The sequence below is a fragment of the Harpia harpyja genome, chromosome 22 (genome assembly GCF_026419915.1).
Source record: "Harpia harpyja isolate bHarHar1 chromosome 22, bHarHar1 primary haplotype, whole genome shotgun sequence".
Classification (NCBI taxonomy): domain Eukaryota; kingdom Metazoa; phylum Chordata; class Aves; order Accipitriformes; family Accipitridae; genus Harpia; species Harpia harpyja.
This window is the reverse complement of record NC_068961.1, coordinates 16936905-16954351: the sequence shown is the minus strand read 5'-3', so window position 1 is coordinate 16954351 and position 17447 is coordinate 16936905. Positions and strand designations below refer to the sequence as shown.

General features: G+C 45.8%; 1 long non-coding RNA gene across 12 annotated transcripts in view; it reads left to right on the top strand.

Annotated features, from left to right (window-relative positions):
- LOC128135218 (uncharacterized) overlaps nt 1-17447 on the top strand; it is a 39868-nt gene that overhangs the window by 4155 nt on the left and 18266 nt on the right. For 3 of the 12 annotated variants that reach the window (XR_008233008.1, XR_008233007.1, XR_008232997.1), the window contains exon 2: nt 12321-12402. The exons of 1 other annotated variant lie outside the window; for it this stretch is intronic. This is a non-coding gene — a long non-coding RNA (uncharacterized LOC128135218). 8 more of the 12 variants (XR_008233001.1, XR_008233005.1, XR_008233000.1 and 5 more) reach the window with 8 other exon arrangements.

Here is a 17447-nt window from a genome sequence, read left to right as displayed (position 1 = left end):
AGCTCCTCTGCTGTGGGTTTGCAGCAGTTAGCAGCAGCGGGCTTCGGGGGACCCGCAAGCGAACAGAAAAAAAACCTAAGGCTAAAACGAGCAACAAGTTAATTCGGCAAAACTTCACTTTGCCGGCTGCTTTTGAAAAAGTCGGGTTCGGCCAGGACCCCCAGCTCTGTGCCTGCAGTGGCACCCTAATTGTAAGAGTGCTACAGAGAGCATTTTTTTTTTTCTCCCACCCCCTTTCTATTAATAAATGCCTATTTTGTCCGAATGGACGCCTTTGGAAAATGGATGTGGAAGCGATACTGTCGCGGAGGTAGGGAAAAGAAAGTGAATGTTTACCGTATTTAGGATTCATTTGCTTATAGTGGGAAAGGATTAGGTATCTACTAATATAACCGTGGAGACCAACTGCCTAATTAGCATTTACAAATTAAAATGTTAAACATAAAGACATATTCCGTATACAGTCTGCTATATGTAAAACACATTCGTGCATAATACAGCAGTCAGCTGAAAACGTGAAGTTGACTGGCTTCCAGATATGTAGCGTTCTTGGCTAATGTGATCTGCTGTGGGTTTTTCAAGCTTACCCATACTGTAGTTCATAGTTCTTATGACCACGTTGATAGCTGCACTAGGGATATTACACTAACCAATCTGGAGAAAATAGGGAACTATACAGATTACTTTTAAAGGCTGACGATAATAACGATAAACACAATAGGCAGGCAAATCATTTATCCATACCTTTTATTCTGAAGGCTTCACTCGGAACCTTATTTATTGTTTTGAGCATAACAAAGCATTTCGCGTTCTGTAATAAATTAGAACGATAATACAGAACTGCACCATGCAAAGCAAGATAGCTTTTAAAATAGGGGTCCTTTCTTCCCAGCTGCATAATTCTGATATTACCCAACGTGTCGTGCTCAGGGTTCACCTCACACGGACTGTAATGAAAGTTGCCAAATGAATGGAACAATCTATCTGTTGACTTGAGCTCAACGTAGACACATTACATATGATGGAAACCTAATGCTCCCACCGACGTTAAAATCAGAGGGATATATAGTTCCAATCCAGCTCCTTGAACATGTAGATTTTTATTTATAAGAATAATTGTGCATGTAGCGACATAAAAAGGGGATTTACAAGTTGGAGTCTTTTAAAAGAGACTGTGAAAACCTTAGCCCCGCTTTTATTAGACATGATATCATTCTGATTTGCGTGCTTGCCATCTCAATAGCGTTTCACATGTGAAAAAAAAAAAAGAAAGATCCATATGCATTACATAGATTTTCTTTTACGTGCATAAGGACTGGCAGTCTCTTAGTGGATAAGAGGGTGAATAATTGTGATACACTAGAAAACAGTTCGTGCAGTTTGGCAGCTCTGTTTTTTATTATTAGATTTTTTGACATTTGAACTTGTCTATTGTCTGAGGAGCTCAGTGCAGATTGCAGTAGGTCAACCTTAAGGCTGCTCTTTTTGGCATTGCACACAAACATGCACACGCTGTCCTGTTCTCCTTGCGTGAATGCAGCAGCTACAGTTTCACTGTGCTTTTTTTTTTTTTTTTAATGCACTTGTATTTATATTTATCTAATCCGCTTGGGGTTTTCACGGTCGTGTGGTTAGTTTGTACACGCGTTCATATTACACCCGTTCCTCCAATCTATATATTTGCCTGATGTTGCATACTTTTAAGTACTCGGTCGCTTTTACAGCAGTGTAATTCCAGCATCACGATGCTTGATAAAAGGGATTTCGGTAGCCCTGGGATTAAATGACATATTTCCCTGCAGCTTCCCTCAACTCCATCATGACTCCTACAGTCAAAAGTTAACATTATTCATCATCTCCTCGCATTTATTCCCTCCTCCCCTCTCGAAATTCAGCCCCGCCATCCGACTTCTGAAACAATTTCTCGCCGCTTGCTAAGAGCTGGGGAGGGAAGAAAAGCGAGGGGGGGGGCAAAGGCGGGGACCCGAAAGCCCGACGGGGACCCCGCGGCCTCGGGGGGGGCGGCCCCCGCTCCGCCGACCCTTCCGCGGGCGCGGAGCGGGCCGCGGCCGCGCCGAGGTGCCAGCAAACACCCGCCCAGGGGGGAAATGGGGGAAAAAAATGCGAAATAGGGATGGACCCCCCCCCCCTCGCGGGGTGGGAGGGGGAAGGGGAGCGGCAAAACTGGATCAAGCCCGGGTAGGAGAGTCAGTTTGCGCTGGGAAAATCCAAAGATTGCGTCTAAATAACTTTTTTTTCCCCGGAGTGATTTGCGCCTCTTCCTCTTCCTTCTCTCGGTTGGTTGGTGCTGGTTTAAATTGGTGCTGCCTGGGTGCAGGGACTCAGGCCGAACAAGAGCCGAGCTCTTCTTCTAGCAGTCTTTCAGTTCAATATGTATCTACGTCCATAGATAAGTGTACGCGTACGCATATATAGGTACACGTACAGCCAGGGATGCACAGACGCATATACGTCTAGATTTGTTCCCCTCTTCCCTTCGCTCCCCCCCTTCCTTCTTTAACAAGCGCCTGATAACGCGTTTAAGGCTTGTTATTTGAACTCTCAGATCAGCATGCAGAAATGTAATTGCATCGTTTTTCATCAGGAAAGAAAAGAAAGAGGAAGGGGGGGGTGGGGGGGAAGCCACCCACCCCCTTACACACACAGACACCCAGTGCTTGGTAATCGCTGAGTCACCGTATTGGGGGTCAGTGGGTAAACACGAAGGAGAGAGCAGCATCTTATTGAAAACCCCGGCGCAAACCGCATCCCTCCTCATCTCCAGCCTGGAGATTCCCCCTCCCCTCCTCCTTCCCCTGGATTTATTAATCCGGACTTGGAATAAAGTGGCCCGATGCTGGATGTCCCTCTCAGGCGTAGTAGGACCCGCTTTGTTGCGGGAGGCGGGGGGGAAAAAATCAACATTAAACTGCTATTTGGGCTGCTGGTGATGGGTGTCGGGTTGGGGGGAGAGGGGAGGAGGAGGAAAAGGGGGAAACACCGGCCAGTTCACCTAGGGATATAAAGAAAGGGAAAGCTTTCTCTAGGGCTGGGCTCTGATCTGGGCATGTTTATTCCTGTTTAAACGCTATTGTTCCTGCCAGCCTTTGACACAAACAGAAGGGGCGAGGGGGGGGGGTGTGGCTGGAACAAAGCTGATCAAACCTAAGCAACCCCCAAAGGCGGAGGAATACTTTCTTTTCTTCCCTTTAAAAATGTATGTGACAAGACTTTCTGTTCGAGGTTGTTTTCTGGGTGTCGTCCCCCCCCCCACACACCCCCTGTGAGCTGAGCAGACTGCCTGGCTGTGATTCACTTACCAGGGCCCGTTTAGAGAGGTACATGTCCCCCCAGGTGGGTGCCAGGGAACCTCGCAGGGACAGCTTCTTGGGCCCCTGGGCTGCCGGTGGGTTGAAGGAGCAGACTTGGAAATCGGTTTGCGGCAAGGCCTGCAGTGGGAAACAAAGAAGCAGAAATGTTGGGAGCCCAAGGAAAGCCTGAAATACAGAGAGGCATTGAGCTTCCCAGAGATGCTTCAGCTTCCCAGTGGGGGACAGAGCAGGATCCTTTTTGGGCTGGCTCCGTGCAGTTGAGGGCTGGACTGTACAGCCCACGCTGAATCGGAGGCATTGTGTGCAAATGAATAAGCGCGCATTGTTTTGAGATGCTGCTGTTTTATTTGGGGTTGGGGGGAAGGAGGGGGTTAGATTTTGCGTGCGTGGGTCTGTGTGCTTTCGAAAGGTGAGTGCAGATTGCAATAGTTGCTGCTCTGTTTTTGTTTGTCAAACAGGGCCCTTCTCTTGGGAGAGGGGCATGTGGCGGATCCCAGCCCAGGATTACATTAATCAAAGCATTATTTCCCCAGGGATGCACAGCACAAATGATAGTAAATCCTAATAAAATTGGATCGCTGAGAAATTGAACGCTTAAAGTAATCTGCTCTGCCTGATAAAAACTTCAAATTTATAAGATATTATGCATCCCCACCCCCAAACACCTTAGGTATCATCACTATGTGTGTGTATTACACATCTATCTGCAGGAGAGAAATCACTGCTCAGTTTAACAGGCCCATCACTATTGAATATATACTTATACATAGATATAAGTGTGTGTGTATGTGCACAGGCACATGTATTGCACATACACACATGCAGAGTCATAAAATAAGCTAAAAATCTATACGCACATCACAACAATGACTATGGTCAATATTTTAAGGACTTTGCATACGCCACCTTTGCTGTGGCAGGTGCTGTAGAAGGCTGGGACGAGGCTGTACATGCTTGTGTACCAGTGCTGTAATCTCGCCTGGGGACTCTGTTTTCTCTTGCTTTTTACTGAAGCTCACCATGGGCCTCCATGACTGCACCTGCGATCTCAGCCCCGCTAAGAGCAGCTTTGCTTTTTAAAGCTGAGACCACAGAGGTGGTAGGGAAATTAAAAAAAACCAACCCCAAACCAACACCCAAACGTGGACATGAGCATTTGAAGCTGAGTTTAGAAAGCCTTTGAAGGGATGAACTTCAGAAGGAAACTGCCTTGGACTGGGTGGGCATAGTTGAAAGAAGGGAAGGTGTTCCCAGGCCAGTTATTTCGCCTCGGACGTGCAGTGTGCTGCACCCACAGCCCCTCAGTGCCGGGCCCCCACCTCCCCTGCCCCTTGGCAAGGGCCAGCGAAGGCCAGGGTAGCCGCTGGCCACTGGCTAGCTTCAGACCCTCAGTCTCAGTTACTTCCTCTCTGCAGAAGGAAAGTTTGTTTGCAATTGCAGCCGTGGGACTTGACGGTAGGCTCAAAGAGACCCACTGTCCAGCAGGAAGAAGAAAAAAATAATAAAGTGCTTTCCCACCCCCCCAAAAGACCGCTGTGCTCCCAAATGCGAAAGGGGCAGAGAGCATTTCCACTCACCCGGCTGAAACTCTTGGAAAGGCTGCGAGTTTCCCCCGCAGTTATAAATACCGAGCATTCCTCCTACCCCTGCCCGGCCAGGCGTGGGACCCCAGTCTCCCCCTCCCTTCCCCGCGGGACCCGGTCCCACCGAGGAGCTCCCGCTCGTGACCATGCCCGGTCCTACCCACTGCCCTGCGGCAGCCGCCCCCCCCCCCCCCTTGCCCCTTTCTTTCCTGGCATCCCTAGGCAGACCGAAGATGGGTTTATCCTTTTCCCCACCGTGGATTTTTCCTGCCCCGGGTGGGGTGGGGGAAGAAGAAGAGCTGAGCCCTCTCCCAGCCCCGAAATGACGCAGCCCCTTCTCCAGCATCAGTCTCCCATTTGGGCTGGCTCCATTTCAGAAGCTGCCGTCTCCCCCCACCCCCTTCTTCCCAGCCTTCCTCCTTCCTCCTCCTCCTCGCCTCACCGTCACTCTCAACACCCCCCCCCCCCCCCCCAGCCGCCCCAAACTCCTTCCTCAGGACCGTGGGATGCTGGGGAGCTCTGGTGAGAGTTGCTGGTCTCCATTTCCAAGCGGGGAGCCGCCGGCAGCGGTGAGGCAGCCGGGGGGGGGGGCCGGTTGGGGGGGGGGGGAGGAGAGGGGGCGGCCCCGCACCCGCGTAAATCCCCCCCCCCCCCCCCCATTTTGGAGCACCCCCCCCTCGCCCGCCCGCCGACACGGGGTTGCGGTGGCTCCGCACCGCTCCGCGCCCCTCCGCGCCCCCCCCCGCCTCCCTTCGTCCTCCCCCCACGCGTGTGCGGAGCTGCTCACCCCGGCACTGCCGGTGCCTCTTTTTCTCTACCCCCCCCCCCTTCTCTTTTCCTAAAAAAAAAAAAAATCCAAACCCAAACCCCACTCCTCCCCCCCCCAAACCCCCATTCATTTCCATAGCGTTTGGCACCCCCCCTCGGTATTCCCCCCCCCCCCGCACTTTTTACCCCCCCCTCCCACACCGCCCCTTCTCTCCCGCATCCCCGGGTGCAAAGCGGCTGACAAAAATCAAAGCTGCTCCCAATTTACCCCAGTTGTCTTCCCGTGAACGCTCCGAAGGTAGGGAGGTATGGTGGGATACTGCGCTCCCACCCCCACGTGTGTTCAGGAAGGTGCCTTCCCCCCCCAGACCCCCCCCCACCCCGCTTTCTTTTCCTTAATTGGCTCCATCTCGATGTGCACTTGTTTTGTTTAGCCTATTTTACCATTGCGGACAAGATAGGCAGAAAAAGGAGCGTTTGACTTGGTATGTCTCTCTGATTTTTTTTTTTTTCCCCCCCTCTTCCCTCCCTCCCCGAGGTTAATTTGCATTTGAGGTCTAATTCATATTTCAAAATCCTGGCGTTTGAGGACCGGATAGGAACAGGGCATTCATTTCTGTTTCTGAGGAGGAGACTCCTGTATCCGCTCTTCTCCGTATAATTTCATTGTGTTCACAAGTGACAGGGATTTGTATCAGTTATTTCACAATTTATTTTTTTAGAGTTGGATCAAATTTAAAGAAAAAAAAATCTTATTTTTTAAATTGTAAAGGGAGCAAATACCAGGCATTACAAAAGGAGCATACGTTATTAACGATGTTGCAAACTTAAAGTTTAAGGCACAGACTATATATTCATATAAACGTATTCATCTGCATTCCTTGGGGTTGGATTTCTAGCTCCTGAACATCTGATTTTGATGACAGTCAGAGAAAGTCGACTATACAAATACTGAGGTATATTTATAGTTCCTTACATCTATTTACAGGTGATTTTACTGCTCTTTGCTACTCTTGCTCCAGCACTTTGTAATTATTTCGCTCCTGAAAGGCATTTCATAGGATTAGATGCTGCTTTACTCATTAAAGATTTTCAGCCTGTCCAGGTATAACTTCCATCCGCATCTCTGGAAATAGTTATGCGGCCATGTGGACTTTATGGAAAGATTATAAAAGATACATGGTCATATAAAAAGATTCTGTTTTATATCCACGGTTCTTTCAGTTCTTTGGATGTGATGAAGAATCCGTCTACGTTTAGGCCTTTATAGGTCCTTTAAGGACTTCCTTCATATATTTTATTCGTATCTATAAAATGGATTTTATTTATATATATAACGATTACATGAATGGCATATGTTGCATAATATGCATATGAGGCATTTCAAGTATTTCTACACGCACACAAATTTATTTTTCACAAATGTATATGTGTGCGTACGTGCGTGTTTATACACGTGTGTGATGAAATACATGCTGCAAGAGAAAACTACCCAAAATAAAAAATGTTCACAAAGGAAAAGCTGTTAAGGTGGTTCACTGGGAGTTTGCATCTGGTGCCTTGCAAAAGTCACTGAAGTTACAGACTTTACTGTAAATATCTACATACATCCCCCTCTCACCATAAAAATATTTGTGTATATATTGGTCCTTCTAGACCTAACTATACAGCGCTATGAATTATGCCTAAAAAGATGCCACTGAGATAAAAAACTTATAAAATAGTAATGGAATATGGAATTTTATATAATGCCAACAACTTTAGCATGATTCTTGGCATAAGCAATTTAGTGCAATTTCATTTGTCTGAACCAGAATGGTATTACAAAGTGGATTAATAGAACATTAGTACTGAAAAAAAGAAACACTTCTTCCTTTGAAATATGAAGTGCCACTAACTTGAGATGAAACCTGAAAGTCAGTGAATAATATATGGGAAATATTAATATTTTAAATGTATCATATTTAAAATTGCTGTGAACTTAAACAAGGTTTCATATCAAGAAAAAACAAGTAATTCATTTTAGGCTCCAATTTCATATGCAGCATTTTACAAATGAAGCAATTCACGAAAGAAGTGAAGTCAGGTATGTAAGCACATTTTGTTATTTTGCACATGAAATACGGTCATTATGGAATATGAATTTAATTTGGGAAATGATAAAAGAGAACATTGATTTTATTTTTCTACTGCGCTGCAAGGAAAACATTTTTAAGTAGCTGATTAATGAGATGAAATGAACTGATATGGCCCGGAATACCTGCATGGGCTTTCATACCTCGTGAAACCACACCACAACGGGACCTTTACAAAAAGTATGAAGTCAAGTAATGCAATCGTATTTTAAATTTAGAACGGGAGTTGATATGATTCAGCTTGATGTTGTAAAAAGTGAGCCCTCTGGCACTTGGCATTACATTATTTAAAAATTACTCCTGCAAGGAAAGTTAGTAGAAAGAGCGTAGCAGGGTTGATTCCCAGCACTAAAGCTCGGGGGCAAATTGCGGTGCCACCGCCTGCCTTGCCCTTGGTTTTAGCGGGGAGAAAACGTAGCCCTTGGTCTTCTCCGTCCTCAGTACAAGGTCTGTTGCCTCCAGCGTTTCACTGCCCTGCTCCAAGGACCAGGTACAGCTCAGCCTGTGGAAACCAAACCTCGTGCTCCTCAAGATGGGCCAAATCCTGCTCGTCCCCTTCGCTGAAGCCACCTGGAGTTTTGTCTCGTTGGAATGAGCAGGATCTGGCCCTCGGTCTGCTCCCTGGTGTATCTCTCCTGGCCCTTAGTATCAACGGAGGGATGATTTTTGCATTTATTTGGTGCGGATGGAGTTAGGTCTGAGGCCCCCATTGCCCTTGCCCTTGCGCCTAAGCCATCTACGGGTTGGATCCTGCCCGCTTTGGCTCCGGTGATCCCGGCCGGCAATAATTGCAGTCGCTACGTGTGATACGTAGGATCCGTATCACCGGGCATTTTGAACAGTCGGGCAAAAACCCGTGTCTTTGCACCGACGGAAAGCGCTGGATGCGTACGAGCTTCGTGAAGAGGGCAGTTGCGCGTTCTGGGGGAGGCTCGGGCTGTCATGGGGACGGTGAGCGCTTCGGAACTGTCTTGTTGGAGGCCGGGAAAAGTCGGCTTCGTCCATAACCTGGTTCCCACCAGGAGCTGGTCGCAGGTGCCACGGAAGAAGGCAGGTTGGTGGTGGTGGGAAGGGGACGCGCTTGTCACCGGCCACACAGCAGGTCTCTTTCTGGCCACTTTTGCCCAAAGCCCTGGGACATTTGCTACGCTTCCCCCAATTATCTCCCATTAATTTCAGTAGCTTGTGTTTTCATTGCAAATGCCCAGTGCCCTTCTGAAGCTCACTACAGATATTTTAAATTCAGAAGAACTGTGATGGGGAAAAAACCCCCGCTTTTCCTTTTTAAACAGTTTTACCTTTTTTTTAAAATGTTTAAATATACATTTCCCTGCTGTGAAATAACCTTTCTTTCCACATTTATACCCATATGCACAATGCTAACTCATAGCAAAACCAACATTTTAACACAGTGTCATGCTTATAGGATAATTATTAATCTTGTCAGAATAAAAAGCATACTAAAAGTACTCCATACAAAGGTTTGTGCCTTAATGTTTTTGAAAGTTTTTTTTTTAAGTAATCAGAGATGTCATAACAGAGGGAGAAACTATACAATATATAGCACGTAGTAAAAGTATATGACTCCTACAGGACTATTTAGAAATATACAAAGATTATTTTTTCTCCTTTTGGTTAGCAGACTGCTTGATGAAAAGGTATGTTTTTATTTTTATTCCTGTTTGTGTCTTACAGTTCTATGAAGACAATGTGAAACTACAAATTCCAAATTTTAGTAGCTATAAATGATATAAAAATAAGGAAGAAAACGTTCATGATATGTATCTGGAGGGATAAATACACAATAATCATGCAATCTGATAGCAGAAAGAGTAACTATTTGACAATAAAACCAACGCTAAATACAAACAGAGTAATATTGTTCTAGTGAGCAATATAGCAAATGATACAACAAAAAGACACTTTTGAAACTCTCTCTATGTTTAGATCTTTTCCAGTTGAATGTTAAATTTAGTGTTTTGTGACCATTGAGATACGGTTAGTGAACAAGTTAGTCAAAACTTTTGTGTCTTGATTTTCGTATCCTGTACCTACAAATCCAAAACCGTAACCTGTAGCAACACCACTTAACGTTAGGAAGGTGGTTTTGCTGCTTGTTGCTTGGGTTTTGCTTGAGATCTGATTTTGCATACTCTGACTCGTGTGCTGAAATTGCTGGGGCGTGTGAGCAGCGTTTGTAGGGTCATCTACTTATTTTGTGCGGGAGGGCCAGCTTTTTCATACTGGGAGTTCATACAGGCACAGGAAAAGGGTACCGCAGGAACCGGACTATTTTTCAAGGGCATTGGGCATTTACCCCTTCATTTGACTTCAGCGAGAACTGTGAAAACTCAGAATTATTAAAAAAAACCCAAAAACAAGTGGCCACTTTTCTTTAGAAAGTCAAATGTGGCCATAGGAATCTGACTTCTGGTATCTCTGGCTGAAAAAAAAAAAGTAAAATGCTATCGCTGGCAATTTCTGTTTTTATCTTTGTATAGGTTTAGCATCAGCCCTATGGATGTAAAGCACAAACCTACCTTTCCCCATGTGGTAGCTGTTTGCTTTGCCTTTTCCTTCAGAGAGGTAGGAGAAATGGTTAAACCATGACCACCCTGAAAAAACCAGATGTCAATAATAGAAATTATTGCTCGTTACTCAATTCAGAAAATAAGAAGTCTGGAATCTGCATAGGGTGAATTATGATTTTAAGTGCCGACGTTTTGACTTTCTGAAATTAGGATCTTAGCACTGAACTCTTCCAGCTATTTCTTACTACCATTAGGTAAGGATAAGATGCAAATTTTAAAGACTTGTTGGAGGGACAGCTTTCTGCACTGTGACATGCTGAAACCTAAGGAAAATATAGCAAACGTTTTGAGGAACAACCAATGGCTGGGGAGAGGAGAATATGCCGTAGACGCCTCTGCACCAGTGAACGCCGTAGCAGGTCGCGTGCACCTGAGCGTAGGGGCTCCTCTTCAGACGAACCAAACCCCATGACCCGTTATCGGTCAAAGTCCCCTCAGTGCAGCACCATCAAGTTTCGGGATCAATTTTGGCCGGATGGCGTCGAGCCGAAAGCGGGAAAGGGCCCCCATCCAAAGCTCTGCGCACCCCCGGCGCCCATACTTGGGGGGTAATTTCTTTGTCTGCAAGCGGTGGGTGAAGTCGTGACCCTCTTCCCAGCAAAACCAGGGACAAGGCGGCCCCCCCCGGCCCCCGGCAGGAGCTGGGGTGCCCGGGGTGGGAGCTGTGCCCCTCTTTGTCGTGCCGAACCCGTAAGGATGGGGCTCCCCTCCGCATCCCGGCCCCAACTTTGCTCTTCGGTTTCATCTCTAACCGCGCTGCTAGGTTTTGATTTTATTTTAAATCCTGGCTTCGTCTAGAAATGATTGGGCTGTGCTCAGCACCGGCTGTCTTGATAGGTTCGAAATTCCTGGGAAACCTCAATACTGGCATTTTATAAACACAGTAAGCAAAGCACGCTGGAATATTAATGGGTGAAACACATTTTAAAGGGGCACCATCACTTTGTAATTTCATCTGTTAAAATAGATCAGCTAGGGGCAGTTTGGGGGAGCTGCAGCCAAGCCACAAGTGTTCTTCACAATTTAAAGCTTCTGCGTTTTAATTATTTCTTTTTTCTGCCCCTGTGAAAGATCCCTGGAGACAATGGGGGCTGTGACACTGAGGAACAGGTTATCCTGACTGTGCAGGGAGCGCCATAAAAACCACAAAATGGACACACAGAATAAAATACAACTCCCCACCCCCTCACCCCTTCCCACTTTCTCTAATTTCTGGCGTTTATAGTAGTTATGTTACATCAGCAGCGCGTAAAAAGGAAAAAAAAGCAGACGGAAATGTGGTCCCTAAACTGACAGAGCCTCTTTAAATTTGCTTGGAGAACCATCTCAGGAAAAAAAAAAAAAAAAAGAAAAAAAAAAAGACATACTACACTGTTCTGGATTTTATTTGTTTAAATGCAAATTTATGGAGCTGGCCACCCACCAAAAATTGGAGAGTTTGGTACTGCAGTTGCTTTGGTGTATTTTTCAGCATTGTAATGGGCTACAGGGAGACAAAGGAGAATATGAATATATGGCAGATGATATTTAGATTTGGGTGACATTTTTGCTTGTTGTAACTGTCATTTTTAAAAATCCATTTTCCTTCTATCACGCTATTGAATCGCAGCAGACGTTGATGTAGAAAAGCTGGAATTATTTAATAACCAAAATTAGGAGTGATTTTTGTACTGTATTTCTCATTACCGACCTCCCGACTGATGAGGAATCCTGAGGTCCACGCTAAACTCGCCCGTGGGGTAGAAGGGGCCGTTAAAGAGTGAGATGATAGACGAACCTCTTCCTCACCCCCCCACGCCCCCCAAACCGGTTTCTTTATAAAGCACTAGAAAGCAAACCCTTTCACAGAGCATTGAAAAGCAAGCTCAAGCATGACACTACTATCACACCTTTCACGGTATTTTTTTTCAGGAGGCTGCCCCCGATTTTAGTCCAAAGGAGCTGCTTTTGGGAATTGGGTGTCCGGCTCCGGTGTTTGCCTGCTGAGGAAGAGGTATGCCCTTTGTCCCTCACCTGCAGATGGCTTGGATGCTTTTGCTTTTCCGAGGCGAGCACTTCCCAGTGGGCTGCATTCAGAAAGTGCTTTTCATAGCATTAGTACAGAACCAAGTTACAAAAGAATATTAATCTAATACATTCCAAAATTCAAATATGTGTGATTAATAAGCATTATTATCTATAAATAAGGCTCTAATGATACTTTGGCAGTGTTGTAAACACAAGAATCAGAAGCAATTATTGTCATTATTGTTCTGCAAGTACTTTCCATGAATACCAAATGGATATTACTGTCCAGCTCCTTGGCACATAGAAATCCTGTAAAGAAACAGTTGTCACTCAGTTAAGGTCTGGCCGGCTGCTGTTAACTACGTTTGTCTAAAATGCAGCGTACCTAAAGACAAAGCCCGCAAGTTATTGAAAGCGAGACGATTGTTGATTTAAAAAATTCTTCTTTGTCTCTTGCAACCCCCCAAATGATGTTAAATAAAGCCTGTGAGAAAGTTTTTGCATCCTCTGAGATGAACTGTTTGTGTGATGGTTGTGATTAAAAATGGAAACGGATGCTCTGCCAAAAAAGCTGCCCTTCTTTGTGCGAAACCCACAAAGGTGAGAACGTCCCAGCTGAAAGGTGGTGTGAAAATAATGACAAAGCTCCCCCCCCCAGCCGTTAGAGGTAGCCCACGGCTGGTTTTCAAGGATGCGGGATGAAAGGGGCATTCATCCCCATCACGTTTACCTCTCCCCAGTTTGTACAGGTCCCGTAGACTCGAGTCACGCCGGTGGCGGGGTCCCACTCGCTGTGACACCTCCACTCGCCTGCCTTTGGCGGTGTCACCTCCCTCACCGAACCTCACCGCTTTAGACGGCGCCAGCCAACAGCAGCGTTTTGTGGTGGGTGTCATGTTGTTCTTCAGATGCCAGGGTGTCATCGCGAGCGGGAACAGTGTGGGTCTGACTCTCCGAATCTGCAGAAAGAAAAAGAAAAAAAAACCCAACAAACCCCAAACAGTAAGCTTTACTTTCCAAATGTGTTCAATTCTTCTTTCCTCTCCTTGATATTTGGGGCGTGCAGCACCCTATACCATGTGGTTTAACATTTTGTTCTCTATTTGTAGGTCAACATTTCCATGATTAAACTTCATCCTTTATTCAGCCTGTTCTGGCTAGGCTTTGCAGCACATGTGATATAAGCTGTTTTCACAGCTAGTAGGCCAAATCTTACTCTGGATAAGGGAGCCAAACATATGTGACTGAGTCAGACACTTAAATCAGCTCCCTGGTAAATGGGAGATAACTCCAGGTGCAGTGTTGAACACTGAGAACCAAAAAAGTGGGAAGGGTGGCCAGCATTCCTCCGTGTGGGAAAGGAGACATCCTATGCACACAGACAGTGAAATCATAGCCCTGCCCAAATTTCGCTCTCCCCCGTTCGCCTGAGGGTACGGAGCCCTCGGCACTGAAGTCACCGGCAAGCTTTCCGTTGACTTCGGTGGGCTCGCGATCGGGCAAGCTCAGCTGGAGCTGGGCATGGGACGGGCTTGCGCTGGAGGGGGACGAGGTGGGAGGGAGCGAGGCCCTTCTTGGAGAGCCCACCTTGCACTTGCGGCGTGCACGAGGTGGTTGGTGGGGGGGACGTGGAGCACCCCCGCCCACGGCACCAGGTTTCTTTCACTCGCCCTCTCTTCGTCGCCCTTACGTATCTGGCTCATTTACTGACCGAGACTGGTGACTCTTCTTTCACCTGGTGGCAGGTACCAGTTGCTCTAACGCGGGGTTGGACTGGGCGACCTCTCCTCATAAATCAGGGGAACAATTCCTGGAAGTGCTGGCCGCCCGGGGCGAGCGTTACCCAACGCAGTAATCCTCGGTGCAGAGGATTTGCGTTAAAGGACTCTTTTTCTAGCTGCGTGGCCAGCAGCCCTCCTTCTCCTGTCCTTCTTTGCCATTGCCTGGTAATTCTGGTAAGTAGAGGGAAGCCTACAGGGCTCGTTAGGTGCACACAGAAGAGCCAGATGAGCAGGCGGGTGTCATATATGATCCAGAGCTGCTATGTCATTGCTGCGTGACGTTCCTACTTTCACCAGGGCTGGACTGGTCCTGGCTGTTGGGCTGCTACATGGCAAATACCGGGGTTGACTAGAGTGAAGAGCAAAGGAGAGCTCCTGCAGCAAGGCCAGGGAGGACACATTTTCCTCAAACGGGCAAGGCCGAACCCATAACGTTGCAGAGAGAGGACTGTGCTTCATCTATTATTTGGTGCTGAACTGCGGCATCACACAAGGGAGCTGGCAATGAACCGTTTCCCTCAGAAATAAGCCCTTCCAGAGCTGCACTTGGGCTGACTCCCTCAGCTAAAGGAAATACTGGCAATGTAGATAGCAGGACTTTCAGTGACTTTTGCTTTTATCTTTTTTTTACGGCACCCATCCCTTAGCTTTTGTTCATTTTCTTTGATGTTTTCAAGAGCTTTTTTCATTTAGAAAGAAAACATCTCCTGCCCAAAACCTAAATCTGCTTGCTAGATCTTCAGTGGATAAGCTCACATAAGGAATGCTGTGGCCGTTTAGAAACCCACTGTTTAGAAAGTCCTGTCCTGATAACACACACGGCGGCACGTAGGATGAAGTGGCACTACTCCGGGACTTTGAGGACCTGCCTCATGGTTGGGCAAGTCCCTGGGCATGCATGTGGGCATCTGATTGACTTCCCTGCCATTGCGTCGGGAAGAAAAGCCCGCTGGCTACACGAAGAAAGTTGCTGAGGACTTAACAGAGGGCAGGTGCCTTCAGTGCTTGTCGTGCGGTTAGGGGATGCTGTCCTAAAGTGAGGTGCAGAAGTAGATGATCCGGTCTGCTGTGCCCGGGGATGTGAACCGGTGCGAGGCAGAGGGAGGATGAATCGCACGCTCCTGGAAAGCAACAGGGAGAGTACCACGATTCTGCCCTCGCTGGCGTGAAAGTTAATCAGGAATGCGCTGGAATAAATCCATATGTGCTTCAAAGACACATCGGTGTCAAATTAGTGGAAAGGAGAGGGGAATTCAGGCCAGTAAGATCTGCTGATAGGGTCAAGTGGCCTCCCTGTCCCTGGGTCTGCCTTTTGGAAACACAAACTGCACTTTGGTTTCACTTTTAGAAGTGTGAGCCAAATCGTGATGCTTACAGAAAGCAAGAGGAGCGGAAGAAGATGGGAAAGTCCTGCGATCAGGGTGCGAGAGGATCACACCACGGTACGGTGACGTGAAGTTGAGGAAAAGCAAATTAAGCTTTTTCTCTGCTGTTATTTAGACAAAGGAAGTTAAGTCCCCATTTTCTTGTGCTTGAATAACAGTGTCCCTCTTCTGCGGTATAAAAGATCTCAGGTTCACACAGGAATGAATTAAGACTGTGGTACCAGGAGTAATTTCAAGTTAATGAAGAGACAGTGTATTTTGTATTATCTTTCCTCTTGTTTCTGATTGTCTTTTTTGGGGGTTGATATTACTGTAAGTAAATACATTTGTCTTTTGTTTCATTTTCCCCTTGTGACCTATTTCATTTAATTAGAAGGAAATGTATAATAGGAAATGAGTAGCATCACACTGGGCTCCATCCAAAGCCTGTGAAGTCATCAGGAATCTTTCCCGGGCTTTTCACGAGCACCGGATCCAGCCCAGCAGAAAAGAGGGGCTATTTCCACTTTATCTGGAAGAATGTGTGCTGCCAGCGTAAAAATATTACAGTCCTCGTTTTAAGATCTGGCCCAGATACCGGGGAAGGATTTTGCTACTGCATATGCCTCTCTGTGCCACATGTTTCACATCTGCGGCAGCACGTTAAAGGATAAAGGTTCCTAAAACCTTAACTCCGAATATACATATAAAAAGAAGATACAAATTAAGGAAAAGATAAAAGATATTGATGGAAGTACAGGAGATGCTCTTTAACATGCATATTATTGACTCAATAGATTGTTACGGCTTCAGAGCTATTAGGGTCTGCTGTGTCAATGTGTACTCAGGGACTGTTTAATATGCAGATGGTTGACATGACAGACCGAAGCCATTACAGTCTATCATGTCAGGAGGGATACATGAATACGCACTTTGCCAACACTGTAAAAAGTCCCTTTAAAATACGGTTGCTCTGCATACTTAGCTGCTTTTTAAAATAATTTAATAGGTTTGGTTCTTCAGATGCCCAAAGACTGCAGAGTCTGGATTTATCAGCAACAACATTTATTTCCAAATTAAGCCATTTTCCATGTGGAATGTGCAGTCAGGAGGACAGGGTGTAATCTCAGATACGCAGCTCCTATCAAATCTTGTAAAATTAGCTACTGCACTTGTGCGTGTGTAGAAGAGATCAGAATCTATCTGTCGGCATGTGTCTTTTTGAAGAATATAGTTTTGTCTTTTTGAGGGGTAAGGGAGAATGTCGTCTCTTTTTTCATTCAAATAATCTTCAGTAGCAATTAAATAGCTTATGCTACCTAAGAGATCAGTTATTACAAGATAAGCAGCATGACAGTTTGGAAAAACTGAATAAGTCTTTGATTATTTACTAAGTTTTGATATCTGCTATTTGCCTCAAAATGCTAAAAAGTGAAGTATAAGATACAAACATGAAAGGCTCATTTGATCATCATAAGGAAAGGAATCAGTAGTTTTGCTTTTCTTTTCCTCAACAACTTATTTTTTATTAAAATAGCAAAGCCAAGTGTTGTGTTTAATAAGATATATTTTTTTCATTTGAATATCAAATGGAAAAATACAATTAAAATATTTCTGCTTTTACATTAGTTGTAGGCTATATTTCAACAACACATATATCTAAGAAGCTCGGCATACACATTTGGTATATATTAGATGTTTCTAACAGATGCCCAGACCTCTTCCCCTGATTTTTAATGTTCTTTTTTATGGCAGCGATCCAGGGACATTTTAATTTGCAAGCCTGTGAACTTGGAAATAATACTTGTAGTGGGGCATTACATCTAGTCCATTCCCTCTAAGTTTATTGTCATGTGTCACCTCGCTCTGATTTGAGCTGATTTGCT